The sequence below is a fragment of the Gouania willdenowi genome, chromosome 16, assembly GCF_900634775.1.
Source record: "Gouania willdenowi chromosome 16, fGouWil2.1, whole genome shotgun sequence".
Taxonomy (NCBI): Eukaryota; Metazoa; Chordata; class Actinopteri; order Blenniiformes; family Gobiesocidae; genus Gouania; species Gouania willdenowi.
The window spans coordinates 34,124,686-34,142,371 of NC_041059.1; the positions used below are offsets into that span (position 1 = coordinate 34,124,686).

General features: G+C 37.9%; 1 protein-coding gene and 1 long non-coding RNA gene across 7 annotated transcripts in view; one reads left to right on the forward strand and one right to left on the reverse strand.

Moving 5' to 3' along the window:
- adgrb1a (adhesion G protein-coupled receptor B1a) overlaps window positions 1–17,686 on the reverse strand; it is a 227,193-nt gene that overhangs the window by 196,998 nt on the left and 12,509 nt on the right. The gene's annotated exons all lie outside the window — the stretch shown is intronic.
- Window positions 5,694–16,971, forward strand: LOC114477644 (uncharacterized). The gene is made up of 3 exons (XR_003675745.1): window positions 5,694–5,704; window positions 15,314–15,321; window positions 16,843–16,971. It is a non-coding gene; the product is annotated as an uncharacterized LOC114477644 (long non-coding RNA).

The window sequence follows — 17,686 nt, forward strand, 5'->3', positions numbered from 1 at the left end:
ATGTCTCATCGTCCATGAAGAGGCGGGACTAAGCATCTCCATCTTATGTTGGAACAGACTGCAGGAGTGTTTGTAAGCCAACGAAGACATTCAAAAATCTCAGAGTACAATTATTCTCTGAATTCACACATTTCCAAACACTTTGATTTCTTCCTCATATAAAGCTCTGACACTCATATAATTCTGCTTTTAACTCTTAGTACAAAATGTAAGCAGGTAGTAACTGTAATAAATATAAGTATGGCTGCAAGTATCTTCATTGTTTGGTCTAGAAATATGAAATGTTTGACAGAACAGCAGTTGAAGTATTTTTCATATTTTGCTAACGCAGGCACTGCGTCTGATTTGACGGCACTTCACCGGCACTTAGAAAAATCACTTAAAAAATTAATGTTTTGTTCTTATGCTTCATGTTTAAAGGAAGCTGTATTAGTGATGGGATTATTTTGTGGTTGGACACGCCCCTAACAGATACACACGCATTATTACATTACTAGAGCTGAAATAGGTCCAATTTAATTTGTTCAATGTGGTAATCAAATTTAAAATGCTAATGTCTATTGTTGAACTTGAGGCCTTTCTTTAAAGTAACACATTTACAAATTATTTTGTTTGATTTGTGCATGTTTATTTGTTTTGTACAACAATAAAAGGACCCGAAGAAGTTACTTATGTATGAAAAGTAGACTGTCATGTATGGGATTTCTCTTCTATGAATTATTGATTAAAAATGGATAAATTAATCGATTACTAAAAGAATGGTTTACTGCAACCCTAATAATGTTCATTGTTTATTTTGACTTACTTTTCCGTTTTTAGAAACAAAAGCTTGGTGACGAAGCTGATCTGTAGTCAATTTATAATACAAAATGTGTTGGTAGCTCCCACTTATTTGGAGTAAAACACATTGAGGGCACATTGTTTGTGATACTGTCATCTGTGTTGCTGTTGGAAAGGCTTCAATAAACTCTGTGGGGGACGTAAAGAGCACTTCCTGTCCTTTTCAGCTGTGCAAACAGAAGGTTTGACGCGCTTTTAAAAGGTTGTCAAATAAAATGTTTCAGCAACATTTACCCATTCATTAAAGCTTTTATGTGTTCAACCACTGTGTTTTACAGCCACCTTGTATGTTGTCATAGTTAATTTGTCTCTTTCATGGTTGCATTCACGTCCATAGAAGGAGAGGTGATGCTTGATCAGAGGCAGGTTAAGTGCTGCTCATTACATCATCATTTATGATCTATGGCTGTAAAATTACATGATGAGCCTGTTGGTGGCAAACATTCTAGCACGCACGTGCATGATTACACACAAACAGCTATTCATGTTCGGCACACACACACACACACACCAATGACTAAACACAATAGCCCTTTGGGAGAGGGAACAGAGAATTACGTGGTGACACTCACTGAGCTGACTCGTGACAGCAGCTCGCCAACACTTGCCTCTACTATTTGCTTCAACAATAAAAACAGTTAGCAGCAAACCTAAATTAAAATAACACAAATAAGGGCTAAGTTTGGTTTCTTTTTAAACATTTGGGAAAATAAAAAAAGGAAAATTTTTCAAGAAACAGACATCCTGAAAGGATGCATCATAACATGGACTAGCCAAACAATTCTTATTATGAAATAGACAAATGTACCATGAATGTATCTTTATATAAATATATAACAAACACAAACAATGAATGGAACACTTTTTTCATTACATAATTAATAATAATTTCAATTACAGAACAATATTAAAATACTATCAGTAAATACCATCTCGGTCACCCATGTTTTGGAAATTTCAACGAAAATAGGATTTTTTATTTTGGAAATGCTGATTTCTGAGTTATATTGAATGCAGCATCAGCTGTACTGTAATAGGCCACATACTTCCAGGGGAGTGCAAAATTGTACCTCTAGGTGGTGCAAATCTATTTGAAATTCAATAGAGTTCCAATTTAACTTTGTGCCTCGTCTCTCCCTTAGGAGAACTCAAAATACTTCTTTATAAGAAATGGATTTCTTAAACTCTCTTTTAAATATGTTTTACAGTCAATACTACAGTAATTTTGGAGAGTTCCCCCAACAAACATCCAGTTGCTAGTATATTTACCAAAAATAATTAATTGCTGTTTTCAGTGTGAGGCCCAGAAAACCAATTTTCTGTGAATGCATTTGTAAAAAAAAAAAAAAAAACTAGAACTGTGAGCAGTTATGAAAGGGGGCCAAGAATTACCAAGAAAACCCATAGAATTACATCATGAAGGATTGGGGTGAGCAGCAGGACACAGGCCAACGTGCCATTTGCTGTGAACACGTGGATATGAAGTTTATGAAGATGTGATTTAAAATGCAAAAGTTACAGGCCAAAATGCGCCACCTAGTGGTGCAATTTTTGGTATGGGTGATCTGTGTTGTCTTCTATATCTGCCCTGTAAATTTCACAGCCCTCAACATATTAATTCAGCTGAAATAAATGTTTGTTGTTTATGTTGTAATAAGCCACGCCCACTTTGACAAATCGATACGGCCCCAGGAGCGACTCAAGGTCATACCCACCAAATTTGGTAAAAATCGGTCATACCATTTGGGAGATATACATTTCCTATATTTACAGTGCCCCGAGTAGCCTAAATTATTCAAATTTGGCGCATACCCCCACAGTCACATGCCAACCAAGGATTTCAGGAAGAGTTCAAAAAATAAGTTTTCCAGGTTTTGCAATTTTGCGCCAACAAAACTTGGGGCGGAAATGGGCGTGGTCAAGCCCAGGTGATTCAGTGCTATTCAGGGAATCCGTGGATATGAAGTTTTTCAATGTGCGACATATGGTGTGGGAGTTTTAGGCCAAAACGTGTTGACCTTTGTTATAGCGCCACCTGCTGGTGGACATGTGAGTTTGTGTCCGAGGTACGTGGAGGGGTCTGGACCAACCCTCTAAAGGGCACCGCCCTCCCTTGTACGGTTTTAGCCTGCAGCAACACTTTTACCGGGGGAAAAATAATAATAAAAATCCAAGCGATTACAATAGGGTACCTAGCACCGCTGGTCCCAGGAACCGCATATGCCCCGCCGGCTTGGCCCCCTAAAAAAAATGCCAGAGACAAAGTCAAGGCTGTGTGGGATATAAATTGTTGCTTGAGTGGACGAGATGCTCTTGCTGGTAGAAAAAGGCTTGTGAGAAGCAAGCTGTTGTTGAGTGGGCTAAAATAAATGACTGTACTTTAGTGATAGAGCAGGGGTCACCAACCTTTTTGAAACCAAGAGCTACTTCTTGGGTACTGATTAATGCGAAGGGCTGCCAGTTTGATACACACTTAAATAAATTGCCAGAAATAGCCAAACTCTATGTTATTATTAATAATTAATATTTATCTTTGTGGAAACACTGATCATCTCAATGATTTCTAACAATAAATATATATAGAAAGATAAATATCAGTATGCAACACTTTATTTTTATATTCAAAAGAGCGGGGGGGGGGGGGGGGGGGTAGTTTGCTTTTTAAAGAGAAAATGAAATAATTCAATTTCACAGTGTTCTTTTATTTGAAAAACACATATAAAGTAAAGAACAAATTCCACAGTACCCGTGCAAATGGTAAATGGTGGTAGTAGTAGAATAAATAAAATAAATAACATAAAATTAAACAAAAAAGGCATACATTGCATAAATTATCCATCAATCTATGCAATATATGCTTGAAATAAAAATAATCAACAAAAGGAAAATTAAACATAGCCTATACAACAACGGCTATAACCATAACAGAAACACTTCCCTACACATGGTTGGATTTGATTTTCTCCCGATTTCCTCACTGACATTGTCCGGGCGGACCATCCTTCACTGAGCGTCGTTTCCGGCCGGACAATAATAACGATTACACCTCTTCTTATGCGGTGTAATCGTTATTATTATTACAACAATATTATTATTACAATAATATAATTACACCGCATAAGAAGAGGAAGAAGAGTCTTCTTCCTCTTCTTATGCGGTGTAATCGTTATTATTACAACAATATTATTATTACAATAATATAATTACACCGCATAAGAAGAAGAAGAAGAGTCTTCTTCCTCTTCTTATGCGGTGTAATCGTTATTATTATTACAACAATATTATTATTACAATAATATAATTACACCGCATAAGAAGAGGAAGAAGAGTCTTCTTCCTCTTCTTATGCGGTGTAATCGTTATTATTGTCCGGCTGGAAACGACGCTCAGTGAAGGATGGTCCGCCCGGACAATGTCGGGCAGAAATCAGGAGAAAATCGGAAGAATGGTGGCCCCGGGAGATTTTCGGGAGGTACACTGAAATTCGGGAGTTTCCCGGGAAAATCGGGAGGGTTGGCAAGTATGTATTAAACACAAAAAACACTTTACATTTTAAGTGTTTATATATATGTATTGTCATTTCTAAGTTACATGTATGTGTGATTTAAACAAGAATATCTAAATAAATAAATCTATATATATAAAAGCTCACTGGTAAGTGCTGCTATTTGAGCTATTTTTAGAACAGGCCAGCGGGCGACTCATCTGGTCCTTACGGGCGACCTGGTGCCCGCGGGCACCGCGTTGGTGACCCCTGTGATAGAGGATAGACTCAGTCCATAGAGGTCATTGTCAGGGGAGGCGGAGCCTAACCTGTTATTATGTGAAGATTAAAACATATGTTGATTAACGTTACTACAAAGTTCGCATTTGTCCACTCATCTATGTATATTTCACATAAATATAACAAATATGACACTTCTATTGTTGAACCAGCTGAATTGTGGCATTTCCTGTTGAGGAGATGAACATCACAGTGAGGCAGTGACCTGCAGAGCCTCACCTTGGAATGAACAATCGCACACAAACTGTGCTGCATGCTATGAACGAAGATTGTTCTATTGCCTTTTCCTGTTTTTTTTTTTGTTTTTTTTTTTAACAATTACACCAATCCAATGGGCGAAAACAGTTGAGTTCATAGATCTAGCGATGGAGAAACTGAAGATTTTTTTTAACAGGTGAATGGATGTGAAACAATGTAGCTAAAATAAAAATCATACGAGATATGACGACATCTACAGGCCAAACTACAATATAGTATAAGTAATGTGTGAGGGAAATATTAAAGTATGTTAATGATAAAGGCTTGAGGCACAGCAATGTAAGCAAATACATAGACAGCTGTGTTATGTGAGTGTGCCACATTAAATTAAGGTTGATAATAAAATAAGTGTTTTGAAAGAGTAGCTGGGTTTCCATTGCAGATTTTTGCAAAATAAAAGCAATATTTCTAAATGTCGACAAAGTGTAATTGAGCTTTGAACATAAAATGTTGTTTTGGGCCTCACATGTAATCTCATCCCAAGAGACTTTGCATCAGGAAGACGGACGCTCCAAACCGCCTTATAACTCTGTATTCTTTTTTAGTATACTGTGGCAGTAATAATTTATTAATAATTAATGAATAATTTAGGGATACTTGTTACATGCTCTGCTGTTGGTCTGCCATTCTCCTGTCCCAGCAGGCCACGCCCTTTTCTCCACCCAGCTGAAGCAGGTACAGCTGATCAGCCACTCATGGTGTGACTGTTCCTCTTCATTGAGCTTGTTGTACTTGATTTGTTTGCCTGAGGTTGTAATTAGTGATGTATTGATTTAACTGAATCCATGAATGTTTGTCTTTGGTTAAACAATTACTGTTTTGGTTTGTAGGTGTCTTTATTTCACTGTAACAAACAAACAACCTTGTTTCTGAAATATATTTTATCCTGGTTTTGTTATTGTTCCTTTCCCATACTCATCTACACCACCATAAGAAATGTAACAATAATGCTAAGAACTATGCCGGTCTTCTCTTCTGTCTGCTACTGTTTACTCCGAGAGAAGTGGTCATGTGACCAGGTACGTCACGTGACAAGGTATGTCCTGTGACGTGTATTTGCAGAAAAGGTGTTTCCATAGCACTTTTGCAAAACATTTCAATATCAAAATGTCTAAAATACCTCCTATTGAAAGGGTAAAAACTGTATCAATATTTGAGTGTTTTTTCGAAACTCAGGTGTTTTTCTGCAAGCTTTTAATGTTTAGAGTGTGTGACGCTCCCAGACTTTTGTTTGGCTTTTTTTTTGTCAGTCAACATTAGGCTGCTGTCTGTGGTTTGATTTCCTGTAAACAGAATCATCTAAGAACTTAATAAATGAGACTACCCACAATTCTGTCTGCCTGAGCCCTGAGTACTGCATCATCTTTGAGAAGCGAGAAAATGTATCAAAGGTAACTGAGACAGAGAAAATAATGGATCGTATGAACTAAATGTGTGAGAGTCACAATAACCTCCATAATTACTCTTTTTATCTGATCTGAATCCAAAAGCTTTCTGAACACATGCACCCTTTGTCTCAAATGAAAGCACTCATCAATATTGGGATGAATATATCAAGAATCTTCACTTTCTTTTCTTTTTTTCTCCCCAAACTAATTAGGAATAACCTGCAGCACAATCTACCAAAGTTAGCAAGACAGCCAGCTAACCTGATCCTATGCCAGCCTGTAATCACGATGTGTTTCAATATGGTACAATGAATCCTAGCCTGCCTTCATTTTCAGCAAAACAACCCAACAAAGCAGGAAGCCACTCCTGACCCTTGTAAGATGGCATCAGAAGGTGAAGCACTTGTCAAGCAGCAAATATCAACATAGGGAGCAGTAAAGACTTCCCTCTGACGTTGTCCGAAAAAAGTAAAAACAAAATGTATGAAGGTATCTTTATTCGTCATTGAGTAACAACATTTTGGATCACAGTGGAGGGCTGAAGGAAGCAGCTGCTTCCAAATGTCACATTTAAACAACCATGACTAAGTTGCTGGCAGCGTAATTATTCTGATTATTATTACCATAATTCTAACTGAGTGTGTCCAGGTACTGCTGTCAGGCCACAGAAATGAAAACCTACACTGTCCTACAGGATTGACTGAACATATGCACAACTTTCCTCTCCTGTTTAGACATTAAAAGTGATTGGTTGATACTTTTCCAGTCCTTTGCATTAGTTCACAATGTTAAGCCTATGAGGCGATGGAATCGGAACCTGAGAAAAAAGATGAGCCAATACAGAGCTGCACTTCCGCTGGGGTGTGTGGGTGTGTGTGTGTGTGTGTGTGTGTGTGTGGAGGTTTCCCAGGGTTGAAGGGCTCCATTGAGTCCGGCTCTTCTCTTTTCATCCCGTTGCCATGCAAAGAGGACCAGCTGCCTACACTCGGCTGTGACGGTTGAAATATTTACCACTCTGTTTACCAGGGACATTCTGACTGACAGCGCACCCCCCTCTTCACTCCTACATTTCCTCTGTGGCTTTTTTTGCTTTGCCTTAAACTTCTTTAGCCAATTTTTCGTCTCCCACTGCTGCTCAGACTGAGCCTCCAATTAGCGCTGGCTCCAACTACCTGACGCTCCATCAGTTAAAGCAACTTTGAGGTTTTAATTATGCCCCAATCTAATGTTGCTCGCTCTCACTACCAGTGTGTCACAGACTATCAAAATGTCACATGCAGATGTACACGTCCATGAGCTGTCAAACAAAGCCTTTGTTCGTCCAGGGCTTTAGGGTGCAGAGAAAATCTATGTACATTACAAATCAATGAGGTTAAATTATGGATGGCACCTGTGGACCCAGGATTCAGAGCAGTTCATACATACACAAATCAATAAACAGATTGAACAAGTTTAAGCATCACCAGTAAATGTTTTATGCCTGGACTAAATCATACATACAGAACATGGGCTGTGTTGTGATTTCTTGAGCATGGGAATGATCTCTTTTTTAGGAATGCTGGAACCAATGCTTCTCCCTGGCATATTGTCCGTCCTGCTGCGTTATGTGGGTTCAGACAAACACTAGCTGTGGACAGCTGCAGAGCCTGGTCTCCGCGTTCTGAGGAGAACCGCTGTGCCGGTGTGGTGTTGCAAGTTATGGTTGATAAATAACTCTGATTTCTTATAATTAAACCAAATCAAGCTGATGGCTTAATCATTTAAGATATTTAGGTGTAATATTCTCAATAGTTACATTAGTTTAATGGGACCAGCTTTGTCTAGTGAACACGTGAAATATAATTTAAAAAAATTGGCTTTCACAAGTTGGGACGGATGAATAGTGACATTGTTATGTATGCTAACATTTCACACAACATGTGACATATTTAGCTTTTATCCTTCCATACAAGTGTTAAATCTTACCATAAACAACTCAGTGGCTCTCTGTGGTCTTTTTACTTAGTCTATTCCTTATATGGAGTGGTTAGCATTAGCTCTTAGCCCAGTCTGCGGGTCAGTGTGTTAGCTTAGCATAGTTAGCTTTAGATGAATTTCCAGTTGATAATTGTTGCTATGGGTTCATCTCTGTCCCCGTGTTTGTGGGAACTTTGGGTGAATCTAACAGAGGAACTTGAATCGGTTCCCTTTATTAGATGGTTATCTGGTCTTAACCAGGTCGCGGTCCATGATGTATCGCAGCACGGCAGCTTCAGGTAGCTGAGACGAGCACCTTACACACACAGACAGCGGTGTGTGAGGGGCGGTGGCAGTGCACACCATGGTTCCGTAAACAGCATTCCGCTCCAGAAAATACTAAATTGTTGACAACAAATGGGAAGTTTTGGCCCGTGGAACAAAGGTTTTTGAGGGGAATTCTTGGCTAAATTGAGGGGCAAGTGGCCCTTGCTATTTGCCGACATGGGAATTTATCATTTATATCACGGAATATTCATACCGTTGAGAATGTTTTTGACAATAATTCATAAATGATAAAAACTGAAATATCAACACACATATATATATATATATATACTGCTCAGATACCGATGCTGGTATCGGACAGATACTGCGGGAAAGGTCACCTCTACCAGGAGCCCATACCTTTTGCAGCAATGGCTTTGAATGGTGACATTTCTGATGTATTTTTAGGGTTTAGCTGCCAGGGGAATCTATATTTGAAATGTCAGTTTTATAGCCATTTTTTAAAGTTATTATCTAATATATAGACAGAAAACAAAATAAAATGTCTTACAAGTCATTAGAATTTTTGCATACTTTTTTGTGGTATCAATATCGGTACTCGGGATGCCCAAGTATCATTATTTTATCAGTTTAAGAAAAAGTAATATCAATGGTATATACAGTATATAGCACATAATAGCAAAGATGCTATATTTTCAAAAAATAAAAATAAAACCAATAAACAATGACAATACTAACGGAAAAAATAGGATGTATGAAGTTCTAAATACAGGACAAATATTAAAAAGTAAGCTTTCTCTTGGATATTAAAAATCCACACAGGCCCTAGCATATTATAATTAATCACTTCAGTTAAGTGATTATTTATCATTCCAATGCTAGGCTGGTATGTTCAGCAGTGTTTTTAACATTCATTAAGCAGTGGGAAGTGCCAGGATGTGCCCACATGCAGCATTAGTCTAAGAATGAACATCAAACATTCTTGCTCTCTCAGCAGTTTGCAGACATGGCAGGGTCAGTGCCCATGTCTGTCCGTCTGTCTGTCAATGGGACGGTCCCAGTGAGGATGGCTCCTTTCTTGTCAAGATTGACAAAGAAAAGAAGCATTTTTTTAGAAAGCGTCCACCAGCCAGTATAGCCAGTTAACAGGTGCAAACTGCACTCTTTGATTTGATGAAATATTGCAGTGTCACCACCTACTAGGGGTGGGAAATGTGGGAAAAATATCATATCACCATTTTATCTTTGTAAAATCACAATCACAATTTTATCACAATTTTTTTTCATTCAAATAATTTAGACTATTTTAAAGTTGTTTACTAATAAAACAAACTAATTCACCTACTTAAAATTATCGCCTTAAATAGAAAAGAAAGAATACAAGATATTTTAAGACAAGGTAATTTCACATAATTAAAAAAAAAATGTATGTAAGCAATTCATCAAACTGGTTCAAGTACAATTAACACCAAACAAAAAGGCTGAAGTTATTTTAGTAACACGCAGTCTTCATTTTGTTTAACTCAAGTAGTGTAGCATTAGCATTAGCAACACTTGCTACATAACAAAGCAGCATATCAGTCTAGTGATTTCTATTTGTTATTTAGGTAACACACTAATATTAATAAAAATCCTACTTTAAACAGTGTTTGAACACCTCATTTCACACAGTTTGGACAATAATATCCTTTACAAGATAAAACGTTACTGTATTGGTTACATTAGGCCTGGGTGATATGGATCAATATTCATATCTAAATGTTTCCTTAAAAGGGCAATAGGCGATATAAACCATTTATTTTTTATTAATAGTTTTACAAGAAAAACAATAATGGGTCAAAGTCAGTGGAGCCACAAAGACCCTTTTATTAATTACTAGCAGCACAATAACAACATTTTGTGTCACTTTTGACTTTTTCCTTCATTAAGGCTGAAATGTGATTAAATTATGTAGTGTTTTTTTTAGGGCAGCTCTGAGTTGCTTAAAGTAGTTTTTAAAGTAAATCACATTCAAGATTCAAGATTCAAAGTGTTTAATGTCATGTGCACAGTAAAGAAACATGTTTTCCTGTACAATTACATTTCTATTTTGCTCACCACACTGGATGCTACAAAAAACCAGAACAAAGAAAACAAATAAAGAGAAAAGTATAGTAACAATAATTAAAATAATTTCAAAAGTAATAAAGATAAATATAAATATGTACAAGGTAGAAAAAATAGAATAGTCAAATATAAAGTGTGCATTGTGCATAGTGAACTATATTCTGTCCTATTGGCTTGTTGAGGACACTGTCCCTTTAAGAATGTAGAAACAGCCCTGTTAGCAGCAGCAGCTCTTTGCTGCGTAGCGACAGAGAGTTAGAGAAAAAAAAGACATACAATGTTTCCTCAAATGTCTCTCAGTGTTTCGACACTCAGAACTGATGGAGTTTAGCAGACAGACAGACAGACAGACATCTGCACTGAGCCTCTGACAGACAGTCGCTAACACAGCTGACTGTGTGTGTCTGTGCACTGGGGGGAGGAGAAGCAGAGCGTACTTCTGCCCTGTTTAAGCGCTTAATAATTCTTCGGTGTCTGTAATGCTGACATGCTGACTAGCAAATGGTGTGATTAGTCAGATAAAAAAACCTGTGGATGTGCTGCGTATGGACTACAGACATATGACGCAGACACGGCAACACGACCAAAAATTGGGGAGAAAGTGGTTAAATGGGATTTTAAAAACCACAGAAAACGGTTAAAATATGCAAATTAGAGTAGCCAAACACAGACAGGAAAAAATGGTAAAAAGGGCTTTTAAAGTGTCAATATTGGAACAAGTAGTTGGAAGAATGAGTTTAAACTGACATATAATGGGCATGAAAAATTCTGAATGTGGTTAAATTGGCATAAAATAAGCATTAAAGTAAAAAAATATATATAAATACAGATAAAACAACAATAATGGGTTCACATATATGCAATGTTAGGTGGGAAAAGTGGGGGGGGGGAAGGGTTTTTAAGTGCCAAAAATGTCTTGACAGTGGAAAGACATTTTCTTCAAGGCTTCTGACAATCCCCCCCAGTGTCTTTTGACCCCAAATGTAGTCCCAAACCCAAGGTTGAGAACTCCTAGCCAAGACTACAGGTGTATTAAGCAAGTTTAAAACCTGCTCAGATCAAAATTACAATTGAAATAGAATGATAATTTAAAAGAACTGCACCAAAAGTCTAACATTCTGTTAACTCGCTGAATGGCATCAAGAAAGCAACTGAATATATTTGCTTATATCAACTTCCAGCTGGTGACAAAGAAGCCCCTGTGGATGAAGCCGTAAACCCGACAGTGGGACGCCACAATGTCCTCCCTTTAATTAGCACCAAGAGGCTGAAATGATGCCTCTTCTTCAGCAGCATGCTGAGTTTTACTGTAAACACATGATGATACAGGAGCTTCCCCTCTCTTTGTTCCATACAAGCTGCATTCCCTCCCCTTTTGCCACAATTTATCTCCCTACTCAGGCTGTCCATGTTGTATTCATTCTCAATGCCTGTGGGCTGTCGCTGCGATTCCTCAGTGAAGACGTATAAAAAAAAGATGACAGGTCTTCGGGGCACAATCACCCACTGCTTGCTGCCATCACTGAGGTGTGTCTGTACGCATTTCCTGGAGGAAGGTTTCTCAGAGCCTGCAATTCACACCCAGCCCCCATTGGCTAATGGATTTCTAATAACCCTAGCCTGTCCCAATGAAGCTAAGGGCCACCTACACATAAACAACCCAGACATGGACGTATGTTTCCTTTGACTGTGGTCATTTGCTCATAACTGCACATGGCATATTTATTCAAGCATTAATAACGGCAAAGGGACACAGATTAATGCACACAGTCGACCATTACAATAATGTCATAATGATACACTTCACCAACAGTTAGGTGTAAGTGTTATTTTAAAAAAAAAAAATCACTTACAATTTTCTTTAGAATTTTACAATTTGATAAGCGTTATGAGATAATTATTCTTGAAATTTGCGCTATATAAATAAAAGTAAATTTAATGTAATTGAATTAAAAACTGTAAATAGAATTTGTGTCTATATTCAAAGAAATTAAAGCAAGGACAAATTTGGTGTCATGACCTTGCGTTGGTCAAATAAAATGTATTGTTGACATGAAAGAACGCAAAAAAATGTTGGTCACATTTTCCTCACTTCCAGTTGGTCACTTTAGTACCGACAAAGAATCTTAGATTTTTTTTTTTTGAAAAATGTCAAGTTCATCTTGCCAAGTCTACCAAGAATTACTGACATAAAGGAGTGGAAACCTTCACAGACTTCAGAATACCAGAGCCCAAAGGTTCAGTCCCTATTAAGTGGCTTAATGCTTCCACACTTTCACTCCTCAAAACACAAATAATAGAAAAGGAAACTTCCAGTATCCGCTTCTTTGAGCCCTCAAACCTCTTCACACAGGAGTTCAGATTGGGCACCTTTTCTACAAAGCTTGGGAACAATCACAAGTGGAAGTGAAACTAACTATAATTTGATTAATATGTAATAATTTTTTGTTAATTTGAGCAATGCATCACACAGACATACTGTGATTTTCACAGAACGATGTGCGTCTATCCTTTAATGTCACATACAATATCGCACAGTGCCCCCCCCCCCCCCCCCCCCCCCCTCCCTTTTAAAGAATAAAACATTTTCAGGGTTTCTATCATAACAAAATGAGTAAAAAAAAACGTAAAAGTTGTGGCAACGTTAATATAGAGAGTTTGTACAACTAATAAGCAAAAGTGAAGACATACATATGAAGTACCAGGATGGACGGAAGGACCTGGGCTCAATCAGATTGGTCAAAATAGTAGAAATGTTGCAATTATTGGACATAATTGCTCAACCGTGCAGAAGAGTGAGCATCGATAGTTGCATCTCAACTAAGGATGTCCCAATCCGATCACGTGATCAGAAATCAGGCCCGATCACGTGGTTTCAGACTCGATCGGAATCGGACCTTATCTCCCGATCAGGACTCAGATGTATATATATATTTATTATTATTATAGGGGTGGGTGGTATATCGGTTCATACCAAATACCGGTATATATTTTTTCGTTATGATATACATTTTTTAATATATCACCGTACCGGTATTTTGATTACACAATGTTCGGAACGCTACGCTGCGCCACGTCAGACAGTAGCGTCAAACAGTAGCGCTCTGGTTACAGTGTAAATGGATAAGAAAACTCTGAAGCTGCAGAACTAGTAGAACACAGAAGAATTTGTGTCAAAAAGAGGAGCCCTGTCTGTTGTTTGGTCGGCAGAACAAGTTGGATGCAGAACGGAGGTGGAGAGTTAGACCGAAGTTCTCAGACGTTTGTGAATAAAGGAGTCCAACAGCAGGTAAATCCCTACAACATTTCTTCTGTTTGGAGGAGATAAAACATATTGTTAGCCTCTCCGGTAACTAGCCTGATGCTAGTGTGTGTGCGCACTGCGTACAGATGTTTGAGGGCGTGTTTGTCTGCTCCACACAAGTGTTTGTGTGATTTGCGTGTGCGCGTGTATGTTTGTGTGTGAGAATAGACCATCCTAGCGAGGTGAAGCTGCCCCCCCACGCAAAACTGTGAAAATGATCTCAATCGTTAGTGCTGGTTTGTGCTGAAAGAATGATGCTAATACTTTACATGCTCTGCACCTGCAATGCCAACAAATATTAAGTTGTCATACGTTTTATCAAGAAAAACATACATTTCAATCTGTGAAACTAAATGATGAGAGTAAGAATTAAGAGTGCACTTCATAAAAGCAACTGTTTAGGGTTGAATGGTAAAATGAATAAAATAAATACGGGACATCCTGGATCTTTTTTTTGCTCTTCTTTATCTTTTTAATGTATTATAGAAGTATCGGATCGGGACTCGATATCGGTCAATTCTCAGAATCAAAGGACTCAGACTCAGGGGCAAAAAAACCTGATCGGGACATCCCTAGTCAAAATCGTAGAAATGTTGAAATCATTGGACATAATTGCTTGACCGTGCAGAATTTGCAGGGATTGGCTGAGTCAGCATCAAAAGTTGCATCTCAACATTGCAAATTTCAAGAGGAACTGGTTAGCATTTATTATTTAGCCTTCAAATCTGACCTCAAAATCATTTCACTATTTATACTGTATCGAGCAAAGGAAAGAGCTTCATTCCTATGCAGATTACAGGGAATAAATGTTGACTATTGTGGGTTTATAAACCCCCACCTTTGTGTTGGATCTGTGATTACTGGTTTACCAGCTTCCGAAGCAGCATGAGAACTGTTTTTAGTAACAACAGGTCGAGCAGCGCTCGCTAACAGTCCAACCTCAACGTGGAAATCAAACGGCTTTCTTTCTCCTAGATTGGTTAGAAGCTGTAATGTTCAGCACATAGAGCTGCCCTGTGAAGGAAATGGTCTTTATTTTGCCTTTAATTAACAAACTGCTTTCCTGTGCTTTGCCTATTATGACTGACAACCTGTACAGTGCTGATTCATGGCTTTCCCTACTGGCAGCAGACTCCACACAACATTACCTGAAACCTCTTTGGATTTATCAGCGTGGTACCAGTAACAAATCTGCTCCACAAGCTTCATTCAGTAGCTCTTTATGGCTAGAGGTGGAAACGCAAACTGTTCACTCTCCCTCAATCACTGAGTAATGCATTGACCATGAAAATAAAGAAGGGAATCAGAAACTTGCAACAGGAAACTGTTTGGAATGAGAGACAGTGGAAGAGAGTTTAGGAAAATTACATTTCAAAAATTGGGGATCAGAAAATGAAGTAAATAAATAAAGCAGGGATGTAACGATTCACTCAACTCCCGATACGATTCGATTCACGATACTGGGTTCACGAAACGATTCTCTCACGATTTATTTTACAAAATGGGACTGTATATAAATGACTGAAAAATATTCCTTTATTTTTTTTGGGAAAATACGATACTATTTTTCATTGTCAAAAGAATCCCTTGATAAACTATTCAAAACAATGCAATTTAACTAAAAATAAATCTTGAATGAAATAAATAAAGGAATAATACAAATGAAGAAGAAGCTTATTATTTAAATTCTGGTTCTATAGTAAACAATAGAAAACTGCATAATAGTTATTTTTCTTTTTAAAAGTGCAACTGAAAATGTATTTTGTGCCTTAACAATTGGACTTTAAAAAAACAGTCATTTTACTGTATTTAGGTCAGATATTTGTTTGAACCAGCAGAGGGCGCTGGTAACCCAGTGGTCGGTTGGCATGCAGATATTTTGCAGTGAAGAAGAGATGCTATGCTAGCAGACAGAGCTAATAGAAAAACGTGACTTTTACAGATATTCACGTAATATTACAGATATTCTTTCGGTGCTAAAGGGGTAAGGAATCATTTATGAATATGTTTAGGAGTAGAAGATGGCCAGAAAGAAAGTATTAGCATATTTTGCTCGCCGCCAACACTTCTGGGTAGCGCCCTCTGCTGGTTAAAAAAAGTACTGCGATTCAATTTTCACAGCATCGATGTGAATCGTTATACCTATGAATCGATTTTTAACTGCCTTACGATTAATCGTTACATCCCTAGTGGTAATACTGTAAATGGTAAATAATAAAATCTCAAAATGTTACAGTTTACCATATTTATTTCTAATATCAATAATAATAATACTAAAACTTAAGCAAATTCATCAAAGCAACATCCAACTGTTTTCATTGTAGCAATAATTTTGCTTCACAAATTTCTTCATCATTAAAACCCTTACCTAAAACTACGCTATGTGACAGGGCTCTATATTGAGAGAATTTCCCTTGCATTTGTGCACATAAGTGAAAACCTAACCTACCAGTTGTGGGACGTAAGTTCAGGCTTGATCACCCAGTAGCTGGCCACCTTTGATGAGGGTGGAGGGTGTCTAGTAGGGCTGGGTATCACCAGGTACCTCTCGAGCCAATATATATATATATATATATATATATATATATATATATATATATATAATTTTTTTGCCCACGTACATTTTAAAACATGAACCTGTTTTCAAACATACATCTTTAGAGTCACACTGGTAGCAATCACAAATTGATGCCGAATGCATTCAGCCTTTGTTGACAATAACGTCAGGCCGTCAACAAGGACACAGGTCTGTTCACCCATTCAACCATGGAGTAGAAGCTGTGTGTGACCACCTGGAGCTGTATGACACGGCCTAAATTTAAAAAATTGATATTCGGCGCCAGTGTATCGATAACGTACCGCAAGAAGAAACATTGCAATATATTGTATCGATATTTTGGCACACCCCTAGTGTCTAGTAGGGATGCACCGAATATTCGGTCACTGTATATAATCGGCCGAATATTGCTAAAAAAGCAACATCCGGCCTTCGGTTTTGTGAGTTAAAATCAAGGTCGAATAGTAGCATGTGACGCAATGACGCACTCAAAACAACATGCAGTGATTTTGAGTCAGAAGTGTGTGCATGTTGCTGCAGGAGCACAGCAGCAGCTCCTCCTTTCTGCACACAAACACAGCCAGACTCTCTCCTTTCCGCTCTCCATCTTCCGTCACCTCGTACAAGTTGGAAACTATCCATTTCCACAACCGAGTCCGTTGTTAGTGCTATGAGCCACAAATCCGTTAACATCCCAATTGTTTCGTCCTTACACTACACTGGGTCTCGCTGCATAGACTGGTGTAGCATTAGCACAGAGTGCTAACAGCTGACGTGTGGCTCCAAGCAGTGACTCCCAACACGATCGGCAGCAGAAGTGCAGTTTGTATTTGCATATATGGCAATAAAGTATAATATATATTCTATATTAAACTGCAGTGTTGTTTTAGCTGCTACATAGTTGGAGAGAGAGGAGCTCACATTCTAGGAGGTGTGTTAGGTGACATCACCTGCCAATGAGGGAGGAAACAGAACTTTCAACTTTGTCCCTCTGAATGATGCTAAAGGGATGTATATCACTGTATCAAATCCAAGTGATTTTTTCATCATACCTCTCCTTTAATGCACTTTAGCTTTTTTTGGATGGATGTTTTGTTTTAATTGAAGGGCTAATATAAATGAAAAACTTTGTTGAGCTTTTTATAAAAAAGCAAAGACTACTGGAATATTTAAAAAAATGTCAGAATATTCAATAAACATTTACT